The sequence below is a fragment of the Protopterus annectens genome, chromosome 5.part0 (assembly GCF_019279795.1).
Source record: "Protopterus annectens isolate FY-2018-M chromosome 5.part0, PAN1.0, whole genome shotgun sequence".
In the NCBI taxonomy this organism is placed as follows: Eukaryota; Metazoa; Chordata; order Ceratodontiformes; family Protopteridae; genus Protopterus; species Protopterus annectens.
Genome location: NC_056735.1, coordinates 1,676,233,486 through 1,676,257,335, shown reverse-complemented (window position 1 = coordinate 1,676,257,335; position 23,850 = coordinate 1,676,233,486).

Genomic DNA, 23,850 nt, shown 5'->3' with positions numbered 1-23,850 from the left:
TTGTATCCATATCAGGTGTAGGTATTTAACCTGTGTACTGTAACACATGTAATTTAGTATCTAGTTAATGCACCTAGAAGTTGTTAAATAATTATATGTAGGTTTGCACCATTACTAGAAGGTGCCTTAAGACCAGCACACCTTATCCCCACATGGTTGCATTATACTGTGCTGCCACTCACATCTCAGCTATCTAAACAGTCACATTGTTCATGTATTTATTTTCCCTTTTTTTAATTTGCCAACTGCTATTCTCATAGTTAAGTGTTGTGTTGTATGTTTTTCACCAAATTAATTTCACCACTCTGCCAGGTCCATACTAGATGTTTTTTTTACTGCAATTGCTTAAAATGCATTCCTGTTGTAGGCTTTAAGAACATAGATATAATACTCTTAATTGTACACTCGCTATCTATTAAACCTGCTTGACTTACTTCTGCTTATTGTTTATACATACTATTAGATAATACTGTTTAGGATAGCAGGTTTAATGCAACCTAGTTAACTTACTGTATGTATTAGTGTGTTTTTTAGTACATTGTCTCTGTCTTTGATCTAGCATAGTTCTTCATCTCCCCTCACTTTTTACATCTTCCTACCTAAATTGCCTCTCTCCTTTTTCTCCTTACATTCCATTCTCCACCTCACTGCACTGCCTACCTCTCCTGCCACAGCTTCCTGGACTATATTCAACAACCCTTACCTGCGTTTCTAAAGTGCAACAGGATTTCACATGGAGTGCCTGCAGTGTATGTCCCAAGAATTCCATTATTGCCATACTTTCTATTTCTTAGCTGTAGCACTAAATCATGTGGCAAGCACACTACAAGAACCCTGTTCTATTAGCCTCTCCATTAAAAATTAATACTGTCTGGTAAACCTCTTATACCTTTGACTTCTGACCTGGCCAGATAGTTTCTGGAGTAGATAGTTTTTTGTTTGGTGACGCTGACTGCTCTGGCTCATCCAGCTCCGTTCACTCCCCTACCCTACCCCCATTCCTAACTACCCCCTCTTTCATTAGATTTATAACCAAGTAGACTACACCCCCTTCCACTTCCATCCAACCAAAACCCACCACCATAACCTCCCACTTCTACATCACTTCCGCTAATTTCTAATGCACTCCACTACTCACTGGTACCTCAAATTACACATCTATCATACCCACTACTTGTCAGATTGCCTATATGCCACCCAAGTCTAATAAGAATAAATTAAAACTCAGTAGAACCACCTTCACCATAAACTAACTAAATACCTCATTAACTTAAAACTCCACTCAATCTACAAATAGCCCAGCCTAACTGCAAAAGCACTATAACTAACTAATGCATAGAACGATGTCACTGCAGGAACTGATAATTGTATCAGTCTTTATTGCTGCCCCATCACCTCATACCATCACAATATTAGTTCCTACCTAAAAATTCAATCACCCACCAATACAACCCCCCCAAAACATTACATAACACTTGTACCTGCCTTAACAATAATCGTCAAACTTTATCACATAGAATTAACGCCACCCAAACTCCCCCAGTATATTACTAAAAAAGTTTTTCCCTACAATTCCACCTATGCATGACTAAATACTTACAATCCATTGTCCATACTGTATCACAACTGTTAATCAGCGGTGACATCCACCCAACCCCGGCACTGTAATAAATTCCAGTACCATCCAATACCATCCCATTTCAAACAACATCCATTATAAACTCCCAGAGGAATATGACAGACCTGCTAATGTTTATATATCAACATAAAAATCATTCTCAACAAAATAGAGGAACTACATGCCACCCTGTCCCTATACTCTCCTGACATAGTTCTCCTCACAGAGACCTGGCTCAAGCCACATATCAATGACAATGAGTTACTTCACCAGGGCTATAACCAACTTAGGAAAGACAGAATATCCAGTAGGGGTGGTGGTATCACCATACTATAAAAAAGCAACCTTACTATTGACATTATGAACAAAAATCCCCATCCATTTAATAACACAGAAACCCTATTTACCAAAGTAAAACTCAGTACTCAAAAACAACTGAAAATAATTGGTGCCTATATTCCCCCTGGTAACAACATTGACACACTAGAAGCTATTCTCCACTGGTCATCCCAAGCCATCCCCCATGAAACACTCATACTAAGTGACTTTAATATCGACTGGACCACATGCACCTCTCCCCTCCCCACTACTCATATAAACCTCCATGGCTTCACTCAACTAATCCAAACCACTACCAGACTAGATACATCCTCCAAGAAAGAGTCCATTTTAAACTGGATCCTTACAAATTGGTCTTCCCTATCCTATAACTCTGGGACACTACCTAACAGTCTTAGTGACCATCATTCATCCTAAGGAGCCAAAGTAAACCCACAGAAACCTCCTTCCTATAACATACTATACAAAGAACTTCAAATCATAGGACCTCATAACCGCTCTACATCATTGTAACTGGCACCCCTCTTAAACTTCCTCCTTGACAAAGCAGTTGAGCACTTCAACTCTACTTTCCTAAACATACTTGACCAGTTTGCCCCAACTAGAACAATAAGAACAAAATCCAACTATGCCCCCCGACTTACCAAAAATACCTGACTACTCCTAAAACAGAGAGACAAGGCATGGGAAGCTTGGTGTCAAAACAAAACCAGTCAAAATAGACAAAAATACCTTGAACTAAGAAACAAGTCCAAAAAGTAAATACGAATTGACAAGAAAACCCACTACTCTGATATCCAGGCAAAACACAAAACAACCCCTCAAAAATTCTGGTCAACCATCAATAAAAAAATTCAACCAGGGAAAACCAGTACCCCACCCCTTAATATTGACACTTCCACTAGCAGCACTGCAACTCAATTTAACAAATATTTTACCAACTCAATTCAAAAATCTTATTAATAATAATGCTCCCACAACTCACACAAACCCCCAAACCTCAACAGTCGACCAAAACCGTTTCTCCCTTCAACCGGTCCCAACCAACATAATATATATATATATCTGACAAAACTAAAACCCATTACCCTTGCAGCTGATAGACTCCCTGGGGAATACCTCAAAATCATACCCTGTCTCCATATTAACAAATAGGTCAATTGCTGAACAACATAACCCAACCCTCTGGAAAATCTCTCATATAATACCAGTACATAAAGGTGACAATTCAACTAAATTATCAAACTACTGTCCAATTGTCATTCTATCCCCCTATCAAAAATCCTTGAGATATGCATACATTCCTATCTACTAAACTATTTGCTTAATAACAGTCTCCTGGCTGAAACTCAAAATGGATTCCACCCGAACCACAGTACCACTACCTTCCTTATCAATTTCACAAATACTGTAAATCAAGAACGTAACAAAGGCAACTTTGTCTCTGTCTTCTTGGACCTCTCCAAAGTTTTTGATACAGTCTCTCATTCCAAACTACTAACCATACTCGCTGAACTCAAACTACACAACTCCACACTATCATGGTTTAAAGATTATCTCTCAAACCGTCAACAAGCCATTAAATGGGAAAATTCCATATCCCCCCTTCTCCCTATAAACTTAGGTGTTCCACAGGGATCCATCCTAGGACCACTTCTCTTCACTATATTCACCAACAACCAACATAAAGCCACCCTCCATGCTAACCTGGTCCAATATGATGACGGTTCTACTCTATTCTTCTCTGCCCCATCACTCCCAACAAATCACCCAAGAATCCTTTACAGCAATAGAAAACTGGATGTCTGACTCTCAACTAATACTCAACCCAAAAAAAAAAAAAACAATGACATTCCACCCCTCTAAAGCTACTGACCCAATTCCATTTTTTAAAATAACATCATCCAACAACAACCCTATCACACCAGTTGCACAAACTAAACTACAAGGGGTACTTATAGATCACAATATGACATCTGACAAACATGTAAATAAAACAATCACAAAAGTTCACAAAAAACTAGGCACCCTGTATAGATGTAAAAGTTACCTAACCTCTAATAGTAAAGTCACTATAGCAAGAACCCACCTCCTCTCCACACTACTGCATGCCTCCCCAGTTCTAATCAACCTAAACAAAGATGACATAAACAAATTGTCTGCTACAACAAAAAAGCTGAATTTGCCAGCTCATCCTATAGATCCCACCACTGCCAATCCCTCAAACAACTATCCTGGCTAAAATTCCTAAACCAATTAACCTTTAACTAACTTACAATTGCACACCAAATCCTCTATCAACTCCCCCCAAAAAAACAGCCCTACATGGACTACTACACCACCATACCAGCAACCGTCCACTAAGATGTACCAACAAAGCACTGGTTGAACTTTCTAAAAGTAAATATAACTCTGGGGACTCCCTCTACACTAGTGCTGTTGCAAAAACATGTAACTCACTTCCTCTAGATCTCTGAACACTGGATAACATACATAACTTTAAGAACCTTCTTACGTCCTACTTACCCAACTCATGGACATGTTCCTTCTCTAGCACTGGGTAAATCCTACCAATATTCCTACTTCTCCCTCCTCTCTTTCATCTCAAAGCTACCTCAAACAGAACTACTAGCCCACAAATTATCAGGCAGAATGAATATTAGCACAATTTTTTCTGCATACTCTTATGGTATACTGTGTATGATTACTGACGTATGTATTATATTTACATTGTATGCAAAGTCTTGACTACATTTTATCTCTTACTGTATGTATAACTTTGTGTAGCTATAAATATGTGGTGAAAATGTTAACTGATACTTGAAGTCTTTATATTGCCTGTATAACTTTGTCCAAATATTACTGTGTCATACTGCCATTGTTACTATTTAACACATTCTTTATTCTTTATTCTAACACTGTGTGGAGCTTTTTTCCCCAGGCCTCCACTAAAAACAGGCAACCCTGCCCAGTCAGGCTTTTCCCGGTAAACAAGTGTAAAGTAAAAATAAATAAACAGAAAAAGAGTCATCCAAGATGTCACCCAGACTAGACTTTTTAGTGCCAAAGAAAACAGGGGACTGGAGACCAATTTTGGATCTCAGCATCTTAAACAAATCCATTCAAAAGACCAAGTTCTGGATGGTCAGGGTTCAGTCCATTCTTCCTTTTTTGGAAAAGGACAGTTTGATGTGCTCTACAGATCTTCAGGATTTCTACTATCATAAAAAAGATGAACAGGCAATCCAGAAGATTTTTACCCTTCTGGCTGGGAGCCAGTCACTATCAGTTCAGGGTTTGCCCTTTGGCTACACCACAGCCCCCAGGGTGTTTACCAAATGCATGGCAGCAGTAGCAGCTCACTTGAGACTGCAAGGATTCCAAGTGTTTCCATACTTAGACAACTGGGTCATTTCCATCTCAAGCAGGGATCAGCTCATCATGGCAAGACAAAAAGTGATCCAGACATAATGCTCTACTAGGATTCACCATAAACCACCAAAAACCTCATCTAGAACCAAGTCAAAGTCTAGCATTCATAGGAGCACTGCTCGATACAAAACCAACTATAGCCTCACGTCCCCTCTCCAGAGTTCAAACAATAAGATCACAAGTGAGAAAGATAGTCTGCAGTACCAGAATCCCAACCTGCTTGGTCATTCAGGCTTTGTGATCAGTGGCTGCTGCAATAACATTACTACCCTTAGCCAGATATCACATGAAAATTCTTCAATGGGTGCTGGTCTCGCAATGGTCAATACTTCGTCTTCTTTTACCTGCTCCAGTATGTTTAACCAATATATGAAAAAGGGATCTAGATTCTGGATTCAGTCAGAAGAGGTTCTACAAGGACGTTTATTCATCCCTTCTCAGGCCAAGGCCGTTGTGACCCTGGATGCTTCCCAGCTTGGGGGGGGGGGCATTACCTGGGAAAGACAGTCTAAGGCATGTGGTTCCCCGAAGAGGCCAATTTGCAGGCCTTTCAGAATGCACAATTACAATTCAAACATATAACATGTCAGTGGTTTGGTAAATCAACAAATAAGGGGGAACCAGATCTTACCCCTTGTGTAGAGAAGTGCTAGGGTTTGGCAATAGGCAGTCTCTTCCAACCACTTTCTTATAGCAATGCATATTCCAGGGAACTCCAGCGTATTAAACAGAGCAAGTACATCCTATTACCTCACAAGTGGTCCCTCAACAAAATTGGAGTGGAATTGATTTTCCGACAGTGGGGCCAGCCTTGCTGTCATCTCTTTGCCACTCCCCTGAACAACAAGTGCGGCAGCTACTTTGCCCTAATCCCCCCACAGGGGGAGTCTCCAAGGGATGCTGTTCTCCAGGATTGGCCCCTCAGTCTACTTAGCCCCTACTTCCATTGATTCCAAAGTTCCTCTAGAAAGCTGCCAGGTTGAAGAGCAGTCATCCTCATTGCACTCTATTGACCTCGACAGATTTGGTTTGCCTTCCTATGGTCTCATTTAATTCATTATCCCTGGGTTATTCACCCAGCTCCAGATCTGCTGCCTCACCCGACAGGCATGATTCATCTGAACCTTCCCAATCTCAAACTGATGGCTTGGTTTCTTCATTTCCAGTAATAACCAGACAACATATGCTGTCATCTCCTGTTCACCACATTTTGTTATCGTCCCTTAAACCATCTACAAGGAAACTTTATGCCAGTAAATGGAAGAGTTTCATACACTGGACTGTTCAGAATCATATCAACCCTGTTTCTGCCCTGATTCATAGCATTCTCAACTTCTTGATGCTACTTTTAATCAATGAACCAGTGCTTCACCAGTTAAAGTTCATTTGGCAACAATTTCTAATTTCCATAGTGGATTTGATGGTTCCACACTCGCTTCTTATAAACTTTGTAAAAACTTTTTTGTGAGGCATACTCCTTTTAAAACCTCCATTTAAAGATCCTACTCCTCCATGGAATCTTAATCTGGTACTGCAAGCGTTGATCTAGCCACCCTTTGAACCTGCACATGACTGTAGTCCTAAATTTCTTTCTTGGAAAACTTTATTATTGTTGACCATTACTTCTGACAAATTGCAGAAATTCAAGCCTTGTCTGTGAAGCCCCTATATCTAATTTTTCATAAAGATAGGGTTACACTATGAACCAATGCATCTTTTTTGCACAAAATAATATCAGAGTCCCATAGTAACCAGTCCATCAATTTGCCAGTTTCTTTCCAAATTATTCGAAGAAAGGTGAATTTTTATTACATTATTGGATGTTCATAGGCAACTACATTTCTATTTACATAGAACAAAGGACATCAAATCTACAGATCAGTTATTTGTTTCATTTGAGGATGTGAAACTAGGTAAACCAGTGTCCAGTCACCATAGTCAGATGGCTTACAGGCTGCATCACTTTCTTTTTTTTTTTTACAAAAAACTGGATATCCCTTTACAAAGGCAGATATGTGCTCAATCAACCAGGTCCATAACAACCTCCTCTGTTTTTCATTCAGGAGCTTCCGTGAATGAAATATGTGTGGCAGCAACTTGGACTTCCCCCCATAACTTTATCACTCACTACAAATTGGATTTGATACCAAGAAGTAGAGCATCATTTGGCTCAATGCTGCTTATTCTTCCTTGAGTCCACCCTGACATTTAGGTAACTGGGGACTCTGTCCCATCCGCTGAGGACAGAATGAAAACTGACAACATCAGATAAAGAAGTTATGTACTTATAATGTTCCATCTGTGTTTGTCCATTTTCATTCGTCCTCAACCCCCCACCCACCACCCCCCAACCTTATGTTTTTTTCTGGAAGAGAGCATGGATATACATATAAAACTTTCATATATTCCAGCCATAATAAAGCTCCACATATAGCCTTGTCTAGACATTTTTCTGTCTTTACTTGTACATCTCTGTATATAAGGATAATTACTTTATATTATAGCAGCAAACAGGATCTGAAGTAATTGGGGTTGGTGCTTTCTAGGTAAGGGAGAAGCTCAAGAGTTCTGTATTGTCACAAGCTTTTGCAACAGCCGAGTTGGATCCAACAGATCAGATCTGAACCCATCAGCTGAGAAAGAATGAAAATGGACAACACAGATGGAACATTATGGTAAGTACATAATTTCATTTTATGGCAGAAATGCAGTGAAAGTATCAGGGCCTTCCATGCCCACTGAGAGTTCAAATGAATAAGCTCATCAGCGGGTGGAGTTAGCCAAGAGGTAGACGGGCAAGTGCCAAAAGCCTGCAGGTACACTGACTCCTCAGAAGAGGGGATTTTGGGACTTTGGTTCACCCCTTTGTTTTAATATTTTCAGAATGTCTCCAAAGGAGGCATCATCAGGGGGGGACCTTGAAGATCCCTCCCCTTCATTAAAGTTGTGTCTTCAGTGATTGATTCCTCTGGGGAATCCAAGTACTTCCTCTTACACTTTCTCTTTTTAGGGATCTCCTCAGTGGGGTGATCTAGGAAGGTATCAAAAGAGGAAAGAATTCTTACCCTTGGGTTCAGAGCTGAACCTCGGCTCTGACTCGGCCATACTCTAGCTCGAAGTCTTCAATTGGCTTGTGGCTAAGAGGTATCCCATACTGCAATGCACCCATCCCAAATCTCGTTTGCCACTCATTACGCTCAGACGTGGTCTCGCTCTTGGCCGTGGCTAAGTATAATTTTTTCTTCTAAATTTAAACAAATTGTTGACCAAAAAGCTATTTTCATAGCTACCTTGTGTGTATTGTTTCTGCTGGTTGTGTGGCCAGTTCCGTTGGCCTTGTGGTATCCCATTTGCCCCTTGTCTCCACGGGCTAGGCCCGTTTTTCAGTCAGAGGACCTTGTTCTCCCTACTGTCCAGTTGTAGTTTTTCCTATTTGCTGGTGTTTTGTTGTTTCTGTGGTGTTAGTTTCTTGTTTCCTGGGCTAGGCCCATTTAAATTAGGGGACCTAGTCCTCCTTGTGGTTGTCCGTGGTCTAGGCTGTTTCAGTTAGAGGCTCTAGTTTCCTGCACCCTTCTGTGTTTGGGTTTGGTGCAAGGGTGTTCCTGTATTCCCCTATGTGGTGTGTGGAGTTTTCTTGTCAGCATGTCTAAGAATCCCAAAGAACACAGGCCTTCGGGCTTCAAAAAGTGTGGAGAATGTAGTAACAAGATGTCATTAACTGATGGGCACTCAGTGTGCGTGTACTGCTTGGGGGCTATTCATCTCCAAGAATCCTGCTTGTTCTGCCATGTTTTCAGTCCCCGTGTACTGCAAGAGAGGAAGAACAAGCTTGTCTTAAAAGGACTACTGAAACCTTCATTTGAAGAAGACTTGGAGAGGTCTTCTAGTTCCAGATCCTCTCCTTCCAAACCGGACAAGAACTCAGAGAAAAAAATCTACAAAAAAGCACTCTCCGGCTCCGTCAGTTTCCTCAGAGCCACCAGAGAAAATTGCTAAAACTACTGTTACTTCTTCGGCTCCACTGGCTTCGGTGCTGACAGTAGGCAGTACACTGACTATGTCGGCATCGGCTCCCAGTATCTTGGAGCCGGTGACAGATATTCTAGTTCGGAGCCAGTCTCCAGTTCCTCGACCGGTTTCTCCATCTCACAGGTCTCCCTATGTAGGGAGATCCAGATCTCTGACCTTATCCTCTAGATCCTCTAGGACCTTCTCTGATGAAGATGTCGATACAGTCGTGCAGAAACTGCTCCAGTCATCGGTGCTGTCTAAATTGTTTTTGGTTCCAGCCCAGTCAGCACTGGAGCCCAACCTCCCCTCCTCTTTGGCTGTTCCTCCTCCGAGCCTTTTTCGGCTTTCGGAGCCAGAGCTGTCAGTTTTGTCGGATGCCATGAGGTCAGTTCCAGTAGCCCCCTCTGACCTCTTGGCTCTGATCTCTGCTCCAACCCCATCGGCGCCATCCACGGGGTCTAAGATTCTTGGTTCACCAGTCGGACCCGAGAGGGAAGTCTCGGATCAATCTTCTTTGGCTCCTAGCCTTCCTCTCAATGCTTTGGCTTGGGTGTGCTTGGGTCCGACATTGGCTTCGGACCTCATCTCTTCGGCTCCGAGGGCTACTACCGTATCTTTCACGGTCAGTCGACCTTCGGAGCTGGGGGGGGGTTCAGCTTTCGAGGTCATGAGGAGCGTGCTGGCCAGATCGTCAGCAGCATCTTATGGCACTGACACTCTGCCCCCTCCAGCACCGGTATCAGTCTTGGATCACCTTCTATCCATGGACAGTGAAGACCCAAGGCCTCAGGATACCTCCATGAGTGGTCCCCAACTTTCTGAGGTCTCCCCGGAGTTTTTGCCTGAGGAGCCCCCCAGAAAGAGAGTGTGCAAGAGGAAACACGTTGACTCCCAAGATGAGTCTCTCACATCTGACACCAACCTTGAGGAGTCAGAAGGGTCCCCCAAGTCGTCTTCTGAATATATCTCTTTCTCAGATAGCCTGGAAATCTTGAGGCAGAGAGGCGACTGGCCCTCCAAATCCCCTTTTGAGGAGGAGTCACTGTTCCTGAAGGCCTTCGGGTCTCAACCCACCACCTCTTTGGTTTCTCCCCCATTCGACGAGCTACTGGATCTCGTTTGTTGGAAGGTGTGGGAAACTCCAGGCACTGTGGAACCGGTCCCTAGGAGACCCAACAAGTTTTTGTCCGCTCCTCCAGACAAGGATTTTCTTACGAAAGGCATTCCAGTAGATGCCATGGTGGTGGCGACAGCCACCAAGAAGGAACTTGCTGAAACTTCATCTACCGTCCATCCCCCTAACAAGGAGTCTAGGGCCATGGACAGGTATGGGAAGCGTGTGTTTTCCTCAGCGGCCTTTACACTGCAGTTGCTGAACTATTTGTCACATTTTACACGGCTCCAGAGGGATCTCCTAAAAGAGCTGGGAGATTCTCTACAGGATAAGGTTTCTGATGCTGTGGTTGCTCAGATGTCTACCCTAAATTCCATTACCAACTCCTCCATGAGGTTGATCTCGTATGCAGCCGATGGAGCGAACAGGGCTGCAGGTTCTGGAGTCTCTCTTAAGAGACACTCCTGGATGCACCTGTGCAACTTCGCGGAGGCTTTCAAGTCTACTTTCACCAATGCCCCCTTTGATGGTTCATCCTTATTTGGAACCAAGGTGAAGGACACTCTCACTAGGTGCGAGCAGGAAGGAAAAACCCTGTCTGCTGTGGCAGTCCATTTTTCCATGCCTTCTATATCTTACCCCAAGGGCCAGAAGGGTGGAAAAATGTGGTTCAAAAAGTTGCAGAGGTTTTTTTACGACGCACAGAGTGATTCCCCCTCCAGAGGCAGGGGAGGGAGTGGAAATTCAGGTAGATGCTGCCCTAGAGGCAGAGGAGGCCCGTGTAACCAGGGGGACCATGATTCCTTTCGTGGTTCTCCCTACCAGTGCTCCTGAGGGGACTGAGAGACTGTGCTTCTCTGGAGCCAGTTGGGGGTCACATTTCTTTATACCCAGAAGCCTGGCGAGACATCACCCAAGACGAGTGGGTATTAGAGATAATTTCCAGAGGTTATCATATTTCCCTTCTTTCTTATCCCCCTCCAAACAACAGAATCTCAGATGTTCCACCCAGTCACAGGGATTCTGCAACTTTAGAAGTACAAAAGTTGCTGTCAAAGGGAGCCACCCAGCCTGTCCCTGCAGACCAAGGAGGATTAGGGACTTAGTCCAGATTCTTTTTGGTGCCGAAAAGAACAGGGGACCTGAGACCCATCTTGGATCTCAGCCATTTGAACCTTCATGTAGAGAAGTCCAAGTTCTGCATGGTCACATTACAGTCAATTCTCCCATTATTAGGGAAAGATGTGTGGATGTGTTCCATCGACCTCAAGGATGCTTACTACCATATCAAGATTTACAGGGCATCCAGAAGTCACTTACTCTTCCCGGCTGGGAGCCAGTCATTTTCAGTTTCACACCCTGTCCTTTGGTCTCACGACAGTCTCCAGGGTGTTCACCAAATGCATGGCAGTGGTAACGGCTCACTTGAGACGTCAGGGATTCCAAGTGTTTCCGTACCTGGATGACTGGCTCCTGTCTGCCACCACCAGGCATCTACTGCTACAGACCAGGGACACCACTACTGCACTGTTCAAAAGTCAGGGAATTACTCTGAATAAGGAAAAGTCTGCCTTGTTGCCCTCGCAACGTGTTACCTTTATCGGTGCCAAATTAGACACTGTGCTCATGAGGGCCTTTCTACCAGAAGAGAGAATTCAGGTTTTACAGCAGCAGGGTCTACGCTTTGCTACTATTGAAGAAGGTCAAGGCAAAAGTGGTCCTCAAGTTATTAGGGACCATGGCTGCCATGATTATGCTAGTTCCTCTTGCGAGACTACACATATGGCTTCTTCAGTGGCTGTTTTTTGCCCAATGATCTCTACAGCATCTCCTGCTCTCCTAGCTTATTCTGATTACAGACAAGTGCAAGCAGGATCTGCGCTCGTGGCTTCAGACCAGCAATCTCAACGTGGGCATGCCTTTCATTCTTCCTTCTTCAGTTGCTATGGTGACCACGGATGCCTCCCAGATCGGGTGGGGGGGCATTATCTCGACAGGACAGTCCAAGGCACATGGCAAGAGCATGAGATCCATTTGCATATCAATGTCTTTGAGATGTGAGCAGTGCTATTAGCATTGCAAGCACTTCAGGGCTTTCTTCCTCATGGGACAATTGCAATCCACTCAGATAACATGTCAATGGTATGGTATCTGAACAAACAGGGAGGAACCAGGTTGTATCCCCTTTGCAGAGAGGCACTTCGAGTGTGGCAGTGGGCAGTGTCTTCCCGACGCTTTGTAGAGGCAACGCACATACCGGGGAAGTCCAACGTGATTGCCGACAGGCTGAGCAGAGTTATTCTGATGCCTCACGAGTGGTTCCTGAACGAACAAGTGGCAGAAGCAGATTTTCTGCAGATGGGGTCAGCCTTGCTGTGACCTATTTGCCAGCCCCCTCAATGCCAAATGCAGCAGCTACTTCACCCTTATCCCCCCGAAGGGGGAGGCACCCAGGGAACCTCTAGTTCACGATTGGCCCTCTGGTCTTCTCTGTGTTTTCCTGCCAGTCCCCCTGATAACGAAGGTTATTCAGAAAGCACAATCCTTGGGAAGCAAGGTGATACTGATTGCACCACACTGGCCTCGTCAGATTTGGTTCCCTTTTCTCCAAACCTATCTAATGGATGATCCGTGGATTCTGGACCCAGAGCCAGATCTGCTGACTCATACGTCAGGGCAGTTCCATCCCTCCATTCAGACCCTGAAGTTGACAGCTTGGCTGCTCCAGTTCCGTCCCTAATCAGGCTTCATGATTTTGCCCCGGAGGTGGTTCATATTCTGTCTTCTTCCCACAAGCCTTCTTCTAGGAAGATTTATTCCAGTAAGTGGAAGAGATTCTCCATTTGGGCTCATGAAAGGCAGATTGATCCCTATACAGCTCCCATTCCATCAGTTTTAGAATTTCTTTCTCAACTGTTCAGTCAGGGATCAGCTGCGGCAACTATCAAAGTGCAGTTGGCAGCCATTTCTACTTTTCATGTTGCTAATGAACCCAATCTAATGGCGCACAGGCTTTGTAGGGCTTTTCTGAAAGGGACTATGCTACTTTGACCTTCAATCTTTGATCCTGTAATGCCATGGGACCTCAGTTTTGTGTTACAGTGGCTTACATCACCTCCCTTTGAGCCCACAGCTACTTGTGACATTAAATTTTTGTCTTGGAAGACAATCTTTTTGATAGCCATCACTTCGGCTAGGCGGGTCTCCGAGCTCCGAGCTTTATTGGTTCGGCCCCCTTACTTGGTATTTCACAAGGATAGGGTTTCTGTAAGACCTAATCCTTCCTTTATGCCAAAGATTGCTTCGGTTGTCAACCTCAACCAGTCCATTGAGTTGCCTGTGTTTTTCCATGAATTCTCTAACAGGGCAGAATTTAAGTTTCATCAACTAGATGTTCACAGACAACTGCATTTCTATTTATATAGAACTAAAGATATTAGGAAATCATATCAGCTCTTTGTCTCATTCTCAGACAACAGACTTGGGTCTCCAGTTTCTAAAGTAACTCTGTCCAGATGGATTTCTAGTTGCATTTCCTTCATTTGTACTTCAAATGGCAAGGAATTACCCTTTAAAGCGAAGGCTCATTCTACACGATCAGTGTCTACCTCTACTGCTTTTCAGGCTAGGCTGTCTATGGATGATATTTGTGCTGCAGCTACATGGGCATCGCCTCACACCTTTATTAGTCACTACAAATTGGATCTGATATCTAGAGGCAGATCTTCCTTTGGTTCCACAGTGCTCAGGAGTATTTTTCAATGAGCCACCCAAGGTTTAGGTGCTGGGGATGCTGTCCCAAGGGTAAGAATGTAGGCGAGATTGGACTACATAACATCAAGAAGTTATGTACTCACCATAATGTTCGATGTATGTAGTCCATCTCGCCTCACATTCTTACTAACCCACCCACCTACCCCCTCCTGGAGGACCTAGAGGTTTAGTCTCTGGTTTCAGTATCCTTTTTTGTTGGGTTGGTTCTTCCTTTCCAAAACAAACAAACAAGATAAACTCAGTAAAAACACCTAGGCGAACTGGAACGCAATAAGAGAAGGCTAGAATAATAAAATAATTTATTGAACTCTCAATAAAATTAGCGCTTTCGGCGGAAAAACATACACTGCCTTCTTCAGATTACACAGCAGGACTGAAGAAACAATTTTTATACATCAGTACAAGATAATTACCCAATGGAAATAAAGTGCATTATTAAATAAAACATTGTCATGACGACCTTAAAGCTAGTTCAACCACCCGATAGGAATTTGCAATCTACTGTCAGATGCAAGAAAAACATATGGGAACAAAGATCTGAAATATATTTCTCGTTCATTATGTTGTGAATAGCCCAAAAGGATATATTCTAAAACATCTTCCTTTCATCATGTTTGTGTTTGTGTGTGTGTGTGTGTGTATGTGAACTTGCAGCAAACAAGATCTGGGATGGGTGTGTTGCAGTATGGGATACCTCTTAGCCACGAGCCAATTGAAGACTTCGAGCTAGAGTATGGCCGAGTTGGAGCCGAGGTTCGGCTCCAAACCCAAGGGTAAGAATGTGAGGCAAGATGGACTACATACATCGACTGTTATGGTGAGTACATAACTTGTTATCTGGGATTCCTGTGGTCCTGACACCCACTGAGCCAGTGGGAGCATAGGTTGAATATCCGGGCATGAGGAGGAAAGGGGTATTTGCTCTGAAATAGAAGGGGCCAACTGTTTGACTACAGCAGTCAGAATTCTCTCCATTGCCACAAAAGCTGGCCCCTCTGAAGAGGGAAGGGAGCCTAGAACTGAGAAAGACTGCCTTGGAACCATGGTCACTCCCCCCTCCAAAGAGACAGTTCCTGAGACCGAAGCCAGAGCCCAGCTGATCCATGCCAATGCTCCGAGGTGCAGAGAAGGCTCCAAAAAAATGGGAGTCAACTCCCGCTCATCAGAGCCGGTAGGACAAATATAGCTCTGTGAGGTCTTCAGATCCGATTGGACAGAAGACTTTAGAACAAGAACCAGTTCTGAAGATAGGGAACTCTCTGGAACTGAAGGGGTCTATATTATAAGATCGATGGTTGAAAACAGTGAACACCATATGGTCGATGTCTTCAAACATCGAACTTATAAAAACAACAAAAAAGACAAAAAAGAAAAAAGTACCCTAATGAGTTTAAGCAGGGGGGGCAAGCACCCCTGCACCCCACACCCCCTGCTGCTTAAATATACCAACTCCGAGACCACACTACATTGCAGTAAATGGAAATCTCCCCTTATGGAGATTTCCGTTTACACGTCTGATGTTGTGCACTTTCGCTATTCTCGTGTCAACAACATCAGCTTCGATATTGTCGGGTTTCGAGAATATAATATAGACCTGAACTGAAGCAGTCGGTGCTGGGCAGCTCAGAGCCAAAAACTCTAAGGCTTCAGATGAAGTTAGAGGAGGAAAAAAATGAGAGGGGTAAAGGAGGGTTTGGCTGCTATACCCATGGGGGCTTTAGCCAAAGAGGTACCTGACAATCCTCTCGCCCAGAGCATCTTATTCACCAGCTGCTCCATATAGGTTCATAGGATGATACTAGGCTATTGGCCCAGAGGCCCTTATAAGCCTAGCCAAGAATTTCACCCATGTTCCCACAAAGTCAGCACATGTTTTCCCTGTCCAGCAGGGACACAGGTGGGATGCCAGGGGTATATTTTCTGTTTCCCATCCAGCCGTCCAAGTTCCTCTTAAAGAAGACTCATGGGGTACTCTGCTTGACGTGGAGAGGAAGTCTATTCTGCAAATGGGGGAGTCGTTGGGACACAAATCTATCCCGCCAACAAGTTCTATTAATGTCACAGACCAGGTTGAGACCTTGCATGTGGGTTGTGCGAGTGGAGTTTGACTTATGGATATGCAGCAACTCCATCAAGGCTGAGTCTGAGATGGCCTTGTATGCCAGACACAGGTCACCTCTGAGCAGTCTGTATGAGACTGAGTAGAGGGACAGGGCTTTTAGCCTATCTGAATAGGATAGGTGTTTGAAACCCTGGATTTTCCTGGTCAGGAACCTCTATGGTCTCTCCAACAGCTGCATGTGCTTAGCAAGGTACATACCGAAGTGGGCATTGTACTCAATAATGGGTCTGATAAGAGAGGTGTACAGGGGTGTTATGACCTCCTTGTTCCTGGATGAAATACCCTTACTTATGAGGTGGGCCATCTAGAAAGCCTTCCGTACAACAGAGGCAACGTGGTGGTTAAAAGTCAGGTTGCTATCAACCTGGGTGCCCAAGTCCCCCATTACTGACTGCATGCTTAGTCATTGTTATTAATGTGATAATTAGTGGGGACAGCATTTAACCCAAAGGGGATAATGATGCATTTCTTGGTATTCGGTTTGAGGTCATGTTTCTGGCAACAGTCATTAGTTTGGTTAAGGCCCTTTTGGAGGATATTCACATCACTAAGGGAATTTATGACAGTGCCCAGCTTGCAGTCATCTGCAAACTTGGCCAGCCACAGACCACTGGTTTTGGCTTGCAACTCAGAAAAGTAAACACTAGAGGCCCCAAGACTGATCCTTGGGGTGCACCACATGTTACAGGCCTACTACTAGAGGTGGCTTCCCCTATTTTGACTGAATGGGTTTATCAGTGAGCCAGTTAGTTACCCATCTGGTAACATATGGGTTGATGCCTAGCTGGGAGAGTTTATCTATTATGCCCAAGTGGGGAATAGTGTTGAAGGCTTTGGCTAGGTCAAGGTAGGTGGTATGCACTGTCTTGACCTCATCCATGGTTTGGTGATTGTTTCGAAGAAGGTCGACCAAATTTAACAAGCATGATCTCCTTTGGACAAAATCAAACTGTGTGGGATCAAGCCTTTGGAGGTTACCGATGTCCTTGTTTATAAGGCCCATGATAATGTGTTCCATGGCCTTGCAAAGCAGGCTAGTTAGGCTGATTGGCCTATAATTTCCTGGGTCGGCGGATGCTTCACCTTTGTGCAGAGGGATGATAGTGGCTATCCTCCATTCTGCTGGGACAAAGCTAGTGCACAGGTTTTGGTTAAATAGGGTGCCTAGTGGTGCTGAGACCTTATTTGCTTGTTCAGACAAAGGAGAGATTGCTTCCAACTTGGCACCTGCTCCTTCTTGGTCCTGGACAGCAATTCTTTCCTTTTATTATGGAGTCTATTTATTGCTGCTGTCCACCAGACAGGTTTACTCTGCCTTGAGGAAGATGATTTGGTCCTGTCAGGTATTGCTGAGTCCATGCAGCTATATAGGTGCTCATATAGTTTTTTGGTGTAGGCTTGAACATTAGTACTTGATTCAACTGAAGGGATGGTGGCTGTGAAGCTGCTTATACCTGCTCTCAGGAGGTTGTAGTCACAGTTAGAAAAGTTTTTTGTTTGACCTTGGCAAGGGGGGCATCAGGGGAGATGGTGACTTTGAAAGTGATTGCTTTATGGTCAGATCTTACAAAGGAGGATGACACTATATGGGTGCTACAGTGGCTACTCATGTTGGTTAGTACCAAGTTCAGGATATTTTCACCTCTTGTGGGAGCGTTGACCAGCTGATCCAATGCATTGGCAATGACAAAGTTGAGGAATGTCTGGGTGTTCGTGTTTGAGCTAGAATAGGTCTTCCACTCTATGGTTGGGTAGTTAAAGTTGCCCAGGATCAGGGTAGAGGGCTGAATCTTGATGGATTCAAGTAAGTCCAGTTAGGTGGAGTGGACCTTCTGACTTATGGTTGGGGTCTGTAGCTAGGTATGATTTAAATAGGTGTTTTGTCAATAGTAAAGTGCATCTCAAATGTCTTCTGTGCGTCATATTATTTGACCAGCCTGGAGGTGTGTATGTCTTTGATAAACATTGAAACTCCACCTCCTTTGGCTTTGTAGCCTTCTGTTTGGGGTCTGAAAGTATGGTAGGACAAGGTAAGGCTGGGGTGCTCTCCGCAGCTTTGAAGCAGGTTTCATTGACTGCACAAATGTCAGCATCTTCCAGGGCAAGGTATGCTTGCAATGAGTGCAGTTTCATGTTAAGACTCCTAGTGTTTAGCAGTATGACCTTTAAATTTCATTTAGAAGAATTTTTCACATTGGTAATTATGTCCTCATGACTTTGCCTAAAAAAGGCACTATGAGGAAGGCAAGAGCCTTTGCCAGAAGCCTGAAGTCCAGGGGAGACAGATGAAGGCCATCTCTGGCAAAACATCGTGCTCTGTCAGTCGTCCTCCTAGGCTGTCAAGTACTGGATCCCCTTGGAATGACACCAAAAACTAAGCAAATTGTTAAAGTCAATCATTTTCTGTTTGTACTGAGGCATCATTCTGGGTGATGGTAGGATGCTGCTTAAGACTAGGGACATTCCTGCCTGGGGCACATATGCAGCAAGCTCAATCATGTCTCTCTTCATATAGTCCAGAGAGGCAAATCTCAAGTCATTCACACCAACATGGATTATGACAGAGTCATAACAGTACCTGTTGTTGAGAGACTTGAGTGCATGAGTGATATCGGGAATTCCAGCACCTGACAAGCAACTTATCATGACTTTCCCCTTATCTAGCCTGGTGAGGGGCACATTTGTGTGTCTCACGATAGAGTCTCCTATGACTAGTATGTTGGGTTTGTGGCTGGGCCTTAGAGGCTGTGAGACACAGGCATGTGTACTATGTGTGGTGCTTGGTGCTGTGGGTTGTGATATGCGTGTGTGCTTTTGCCGTGGAGGTCTCTTTTGTTTAGGTATGTTTTTGTTGAGAACCTCCACATATGTAGGAATGTACTGTACAGGTGTGGGTGGTGTTAGAGGTGTGGTGCTTATGGTGTTTGTGCAGACAACCTTCTCAGTGCCAGATGTACTGGCTTGTGATTGAGACAGCAAGGATTCTAGGTTCTTAATGTAATTGCATCTCTCACATATTGTGTTCCTAGGTGGTAGAAGAAGAGGGTTGTCCATGTACATGAGGCAGTTGCTACACTGTCTCAGGATGCCCATATCAACAAGACTAGCAGAAGAAACCACAGGAAATTGTCCAGCCATGGTTGTCAGAATCTGTGGAAGAGAGGTAAAGGATGGTAGAGTGGATACTAACAGAATAGAGCACCTATAGGTTTGAGTAGGGCTGGATAAAACTACAGTAGTTGCAAGGGAGGGCATCAGTTACACAGGAGTGCTGGTAAGGGAAAAAAATGCAACTGAGATACCTTGCAATAGGTTAAAACAGCGCAGCAGCAGTGTGCAACGAGCAAACAAATGCAACACCCTGCAAACACAGGGTATAGATACCAGAAAAGATGGCAGAATCTAGAAGCTCAAATTACTACCCAGTTCTGCTAGCCCCTGCTCTTTCAACCAATCACTCATGCTAGAGAAGGTCAGGCAACTCTGTTACTCTCACTAACAGCGAAGACAAGACACTTCCAGCAGAAGATGGTTGCCAGAAACACAGGAAACTCAACAAGTAAAATAGCCAGGCCTAGATAACAGCAGGCCTCTATCCAGACTATGATACCTGACTAGAATACAGAAACCTTATAAAAATGCACAGAAAAGCACAGATAGAGCACTCACAAACAGAAAATACAACTCTCAGTATGAAAAAACAGTTTACAGTTAAGTAAGTCAATAAAAATGCAATTACAGTAATGGAACACTATCTAGCAATGAAAACAAAGTTAAAACAGTATAAAAATGCAGTGAAACAGTAATAAAAGCTTTATAACAGTGCAAAATGTAGTAAATTAGCTGTATAGCACAACTATAAGCATTAAGAAGTGCAACTCAATGAAATAAATGTAAGAAAAAACGTATTCTGCTATTGGAGCTTCAGGGATGTCCTGCTTTGTCACAGTGATGAATCACCACTCCTCAGCCTGGTAAAAACAAACACAGTCCCCTCTAGACACAGGGTTTAAGTAGCAGAAAAGTTGTAAGAATCTAGAAGCTCAAATTACTACCCAGTTCTGCTAGCCCTGCTCTTTCAGCCAATCACTCATGGTAGAGAAGGTCAGGCAACCCTGTTACTCTCACTAACAGCGAAGACAAGACACTACAAGCAGAAGATGGCTGCTAGAAACACAGGAAGCTCAACAAGCAAAACAATCAGGCCTGGATAATAGCAGGCCTTTATCCAGACTATGTTACCTGACTAGAACACAGAAACCTCACAAAAAAATGCAAAGAAAAGAAAGCACAGATAGAGCACTCACAAACAGAAAATATAACTCTCAGTAGGAAGAAGCAGTTTACAGTTAGGTAATTCAATAAAAATGCAATTACAGTAATGGAACACTAGCAATGAAAATACAGTTAAAACAGTATAAAACAGTACAAAAATGCAGTGAAACAGTAAAAAAAAAAAAAAGCTTTATAACTGTGTAAAATGTAGTAGATTAGCCGTATAGCACAACTAAGTATTAAGGAGTGCAACTCAATGAAATAAAAAACTTATTCTGCTATTGGAGCCTCAGGGATTTTCTGCTTTGTCTTTGTCACAGTGATGAATCACCACTCCTCAGCCTGGTAAAAACAAGCACCATCCTCAGTTAAGCTTTTGGAAGAACGGGTAGAAAGGATGGAGGGTGATTTTGGCCTTTCCAGAAAGGGTGAAGGCAACCTTCCTGGCAAGAGGTCAATAGAGGGAGAATATAAAGTTCTCAGAAGAATCATGATGGATGGCTCCTCAAATTGCTCACTCAGTGAAGTAGTCGGCAATGAGGGAGATGTCTGCACTGATAATTTTGGTGTCAAAGACTCAGGATGCTCTTGCACTGATATCTTAGGTGTCGAAGACTATGTCTGATCTGATTGTCTCAGATCCATAGGTCTCTTTGGGACCGAAGTTTTAGTTACATAGTTGGTTCCAAGTATTGTAAGGGAACCACAGACTTAGATCTTTTTAAGGATGGTGCTGAGGGAGTAGAAGGAACTGACAGACTTCTCTTTTTTGACTTCTCCAACGTCTTAGTAGAGGAAGAAGGGGAAGACACATCGATCTTGCTCTTGGCCTTTTCTGAACCAGATATAGCCTCACTGAAGGCTGATGGAATCATATTCTTCAAAATAAGTTTATTTTTTCTTTCCACTAGCACCCTGTGATTAAAACCATGATATAGAGAGCAGTCTTTTTGAAGGTGCCCAGGCAATAAAAACACCATAAATGAGTATCAGACAGCGGGATTTTGTTTCCACATTTCTGGCATCTTTTGAAGCCAGACAGGACTTTAGGTTTGTCAGCCATAATTGTGAGAGTCTAAAGTTCCCAGCAGTGGTGTAAACAGGCCAGCTACACACACACACACACACACACACACACACACACACACACACACACACACACACACACACACACACACACACACACACACAAAGTCCTCACAAACAGGAACACTCACTACTACTAATAATAACCAGCTTGTTTTTTTTTTTTTATATATACAGTTAGAGGAAGAAGAAGGATGAAGCTATCAACAATGATAGACCAGATTACACCGAGGTGTACGGAAAGGAAGGAAAGGAAAAAGGAGAGGACAAGTTCAAAAACTTAGACATGAAGTGGGTAGAGTTATAAAGTTAATAATTAGAAATATTTGAAAGATTGACTATAATAAAGAAGCAAAGGATTCAGAAAAAATATATAAAAAAAACCAGCTTGAAAGCAATGGCAAATGCATCTGTCACAAAAAGCGGCAAATTAGATCTGAGGTAATTGGGAGAGGAGCATTGTGGGCAAGGTTTAGGCTCGAGAGTTTTTGGCTACCTCGAGCTGTACTAATGGCCAAGTCGGTTCAGATGCTTGGAACCGAGCTCATATGTTGAGGATAAAATGAAAACTGACATCAGATCTTCTTTTCATGGCAAAAATGTAGTGAAAGATGTAGAGATTTGTAAATGAGGCACCCATCCTGCAGTATATCACAATTTCCCCACTATTGAAAATACAACTAGAAGGATATGCCACCAGGCCAAGCAAAAATTACAAACAAGCAACTGTTAAAGTTAAAAACAAACAAAACTACTTAGACGTACAAAAACATTATTAAGTCACTGGTGACTTGAAGTACAACTGAAATATGCAAGGGAACTTGAAACAATAGTTTTTGTCTTCCTTTTTGATGAAAAATCTCATAGTTCAAGGCTTTCCACATTTCTCAAGAGTCTTGAGTTAAAGACAAATCCATTGAAAGTCCCTTACTGGGAATCAAACACATGCTGTGGTGGTGAGAGTACTAAATCCTAACCACTAGACCACCAGGAACCCCACTAAATGAAGACTGAGGGATGTACCACAGGAACTATAGCTCACAGACTTAACCCTCTGCACCAACTCCCAGATGGTGCATACATAGAACCAGTAGCTTCACATTACATTTTGTGGTATAAATATACTAACTCAGCCCTTTAACATCCACTACTATACGACAATGACCATCCTCCTGCATAGAACCCCCAGTTCTACCCTACTTCAGATGACTTGTGGGTATGAGAGAACCCATCTATATTTCAGTATCCAAAGTATCTTGATTTTGTCACACAAACCTTACATTTGGCTTAATTAACAGTATGTCCTGGCTGTCTGTGAGAGTCTATCACAGTTTTTACTTTAGCTAAACATGATTGTTTGTCAATAAATTACTTTGTTCTTAAGCTACACAGCTGAGTATGCGGTGTGAGGTTTCAGAACTTTATCCATGAGCCTTTAAAAAGAGACAGGAGCTCTGTTAATCCATAGAGTAAGGCAGTAATGGAAAATACCTTCTGTAGTGGGAAGTGGTTTCTTTTGTTTAGCTTCATCGTTGAGGAGAATCTGCTGGTACCCAATGGTTAAATGTAGGTTTGTAAAAAAAGTCTGCTTTGCTGAACCTCTCTATGAGTGTATGTACTCTAGGCACTGGATAAGTGTCATATTTCAATATCTCATTCATTTTCCAAAAATCATTACAAAATCTTATGGAGCCACCTGGCTTAGACAAAAACAAACTGTTCCATTCACTTGTAGTTCAATAGCTCCCAGTTTATGATTTTTTTCACTTATTCACTTACTGCATTTCTTTGGGATTTTGGGACCCATTAGGACTTTAGGTTTGTCTTGCTCCCTGTCGCATTTTTAGTGTGGTGCTGAATTAAATGCCATATTGCTCAGGAAAAAAAATGTTTTTCAGTAAGAACTTTTCACTTCTTATTTCTGAGTCTTAGACAAAGATTCATCTATTTGAACAAGCAGGGGTAAAATTCCCTTTTACTACACTATTGGCATCCGTCTCATTTCTAAGGCTGACTACAGAAGCTTCAGCTTCCCTCCATGATTTTTTGACACTTTTATAAGATGTATTTACTCCTGTC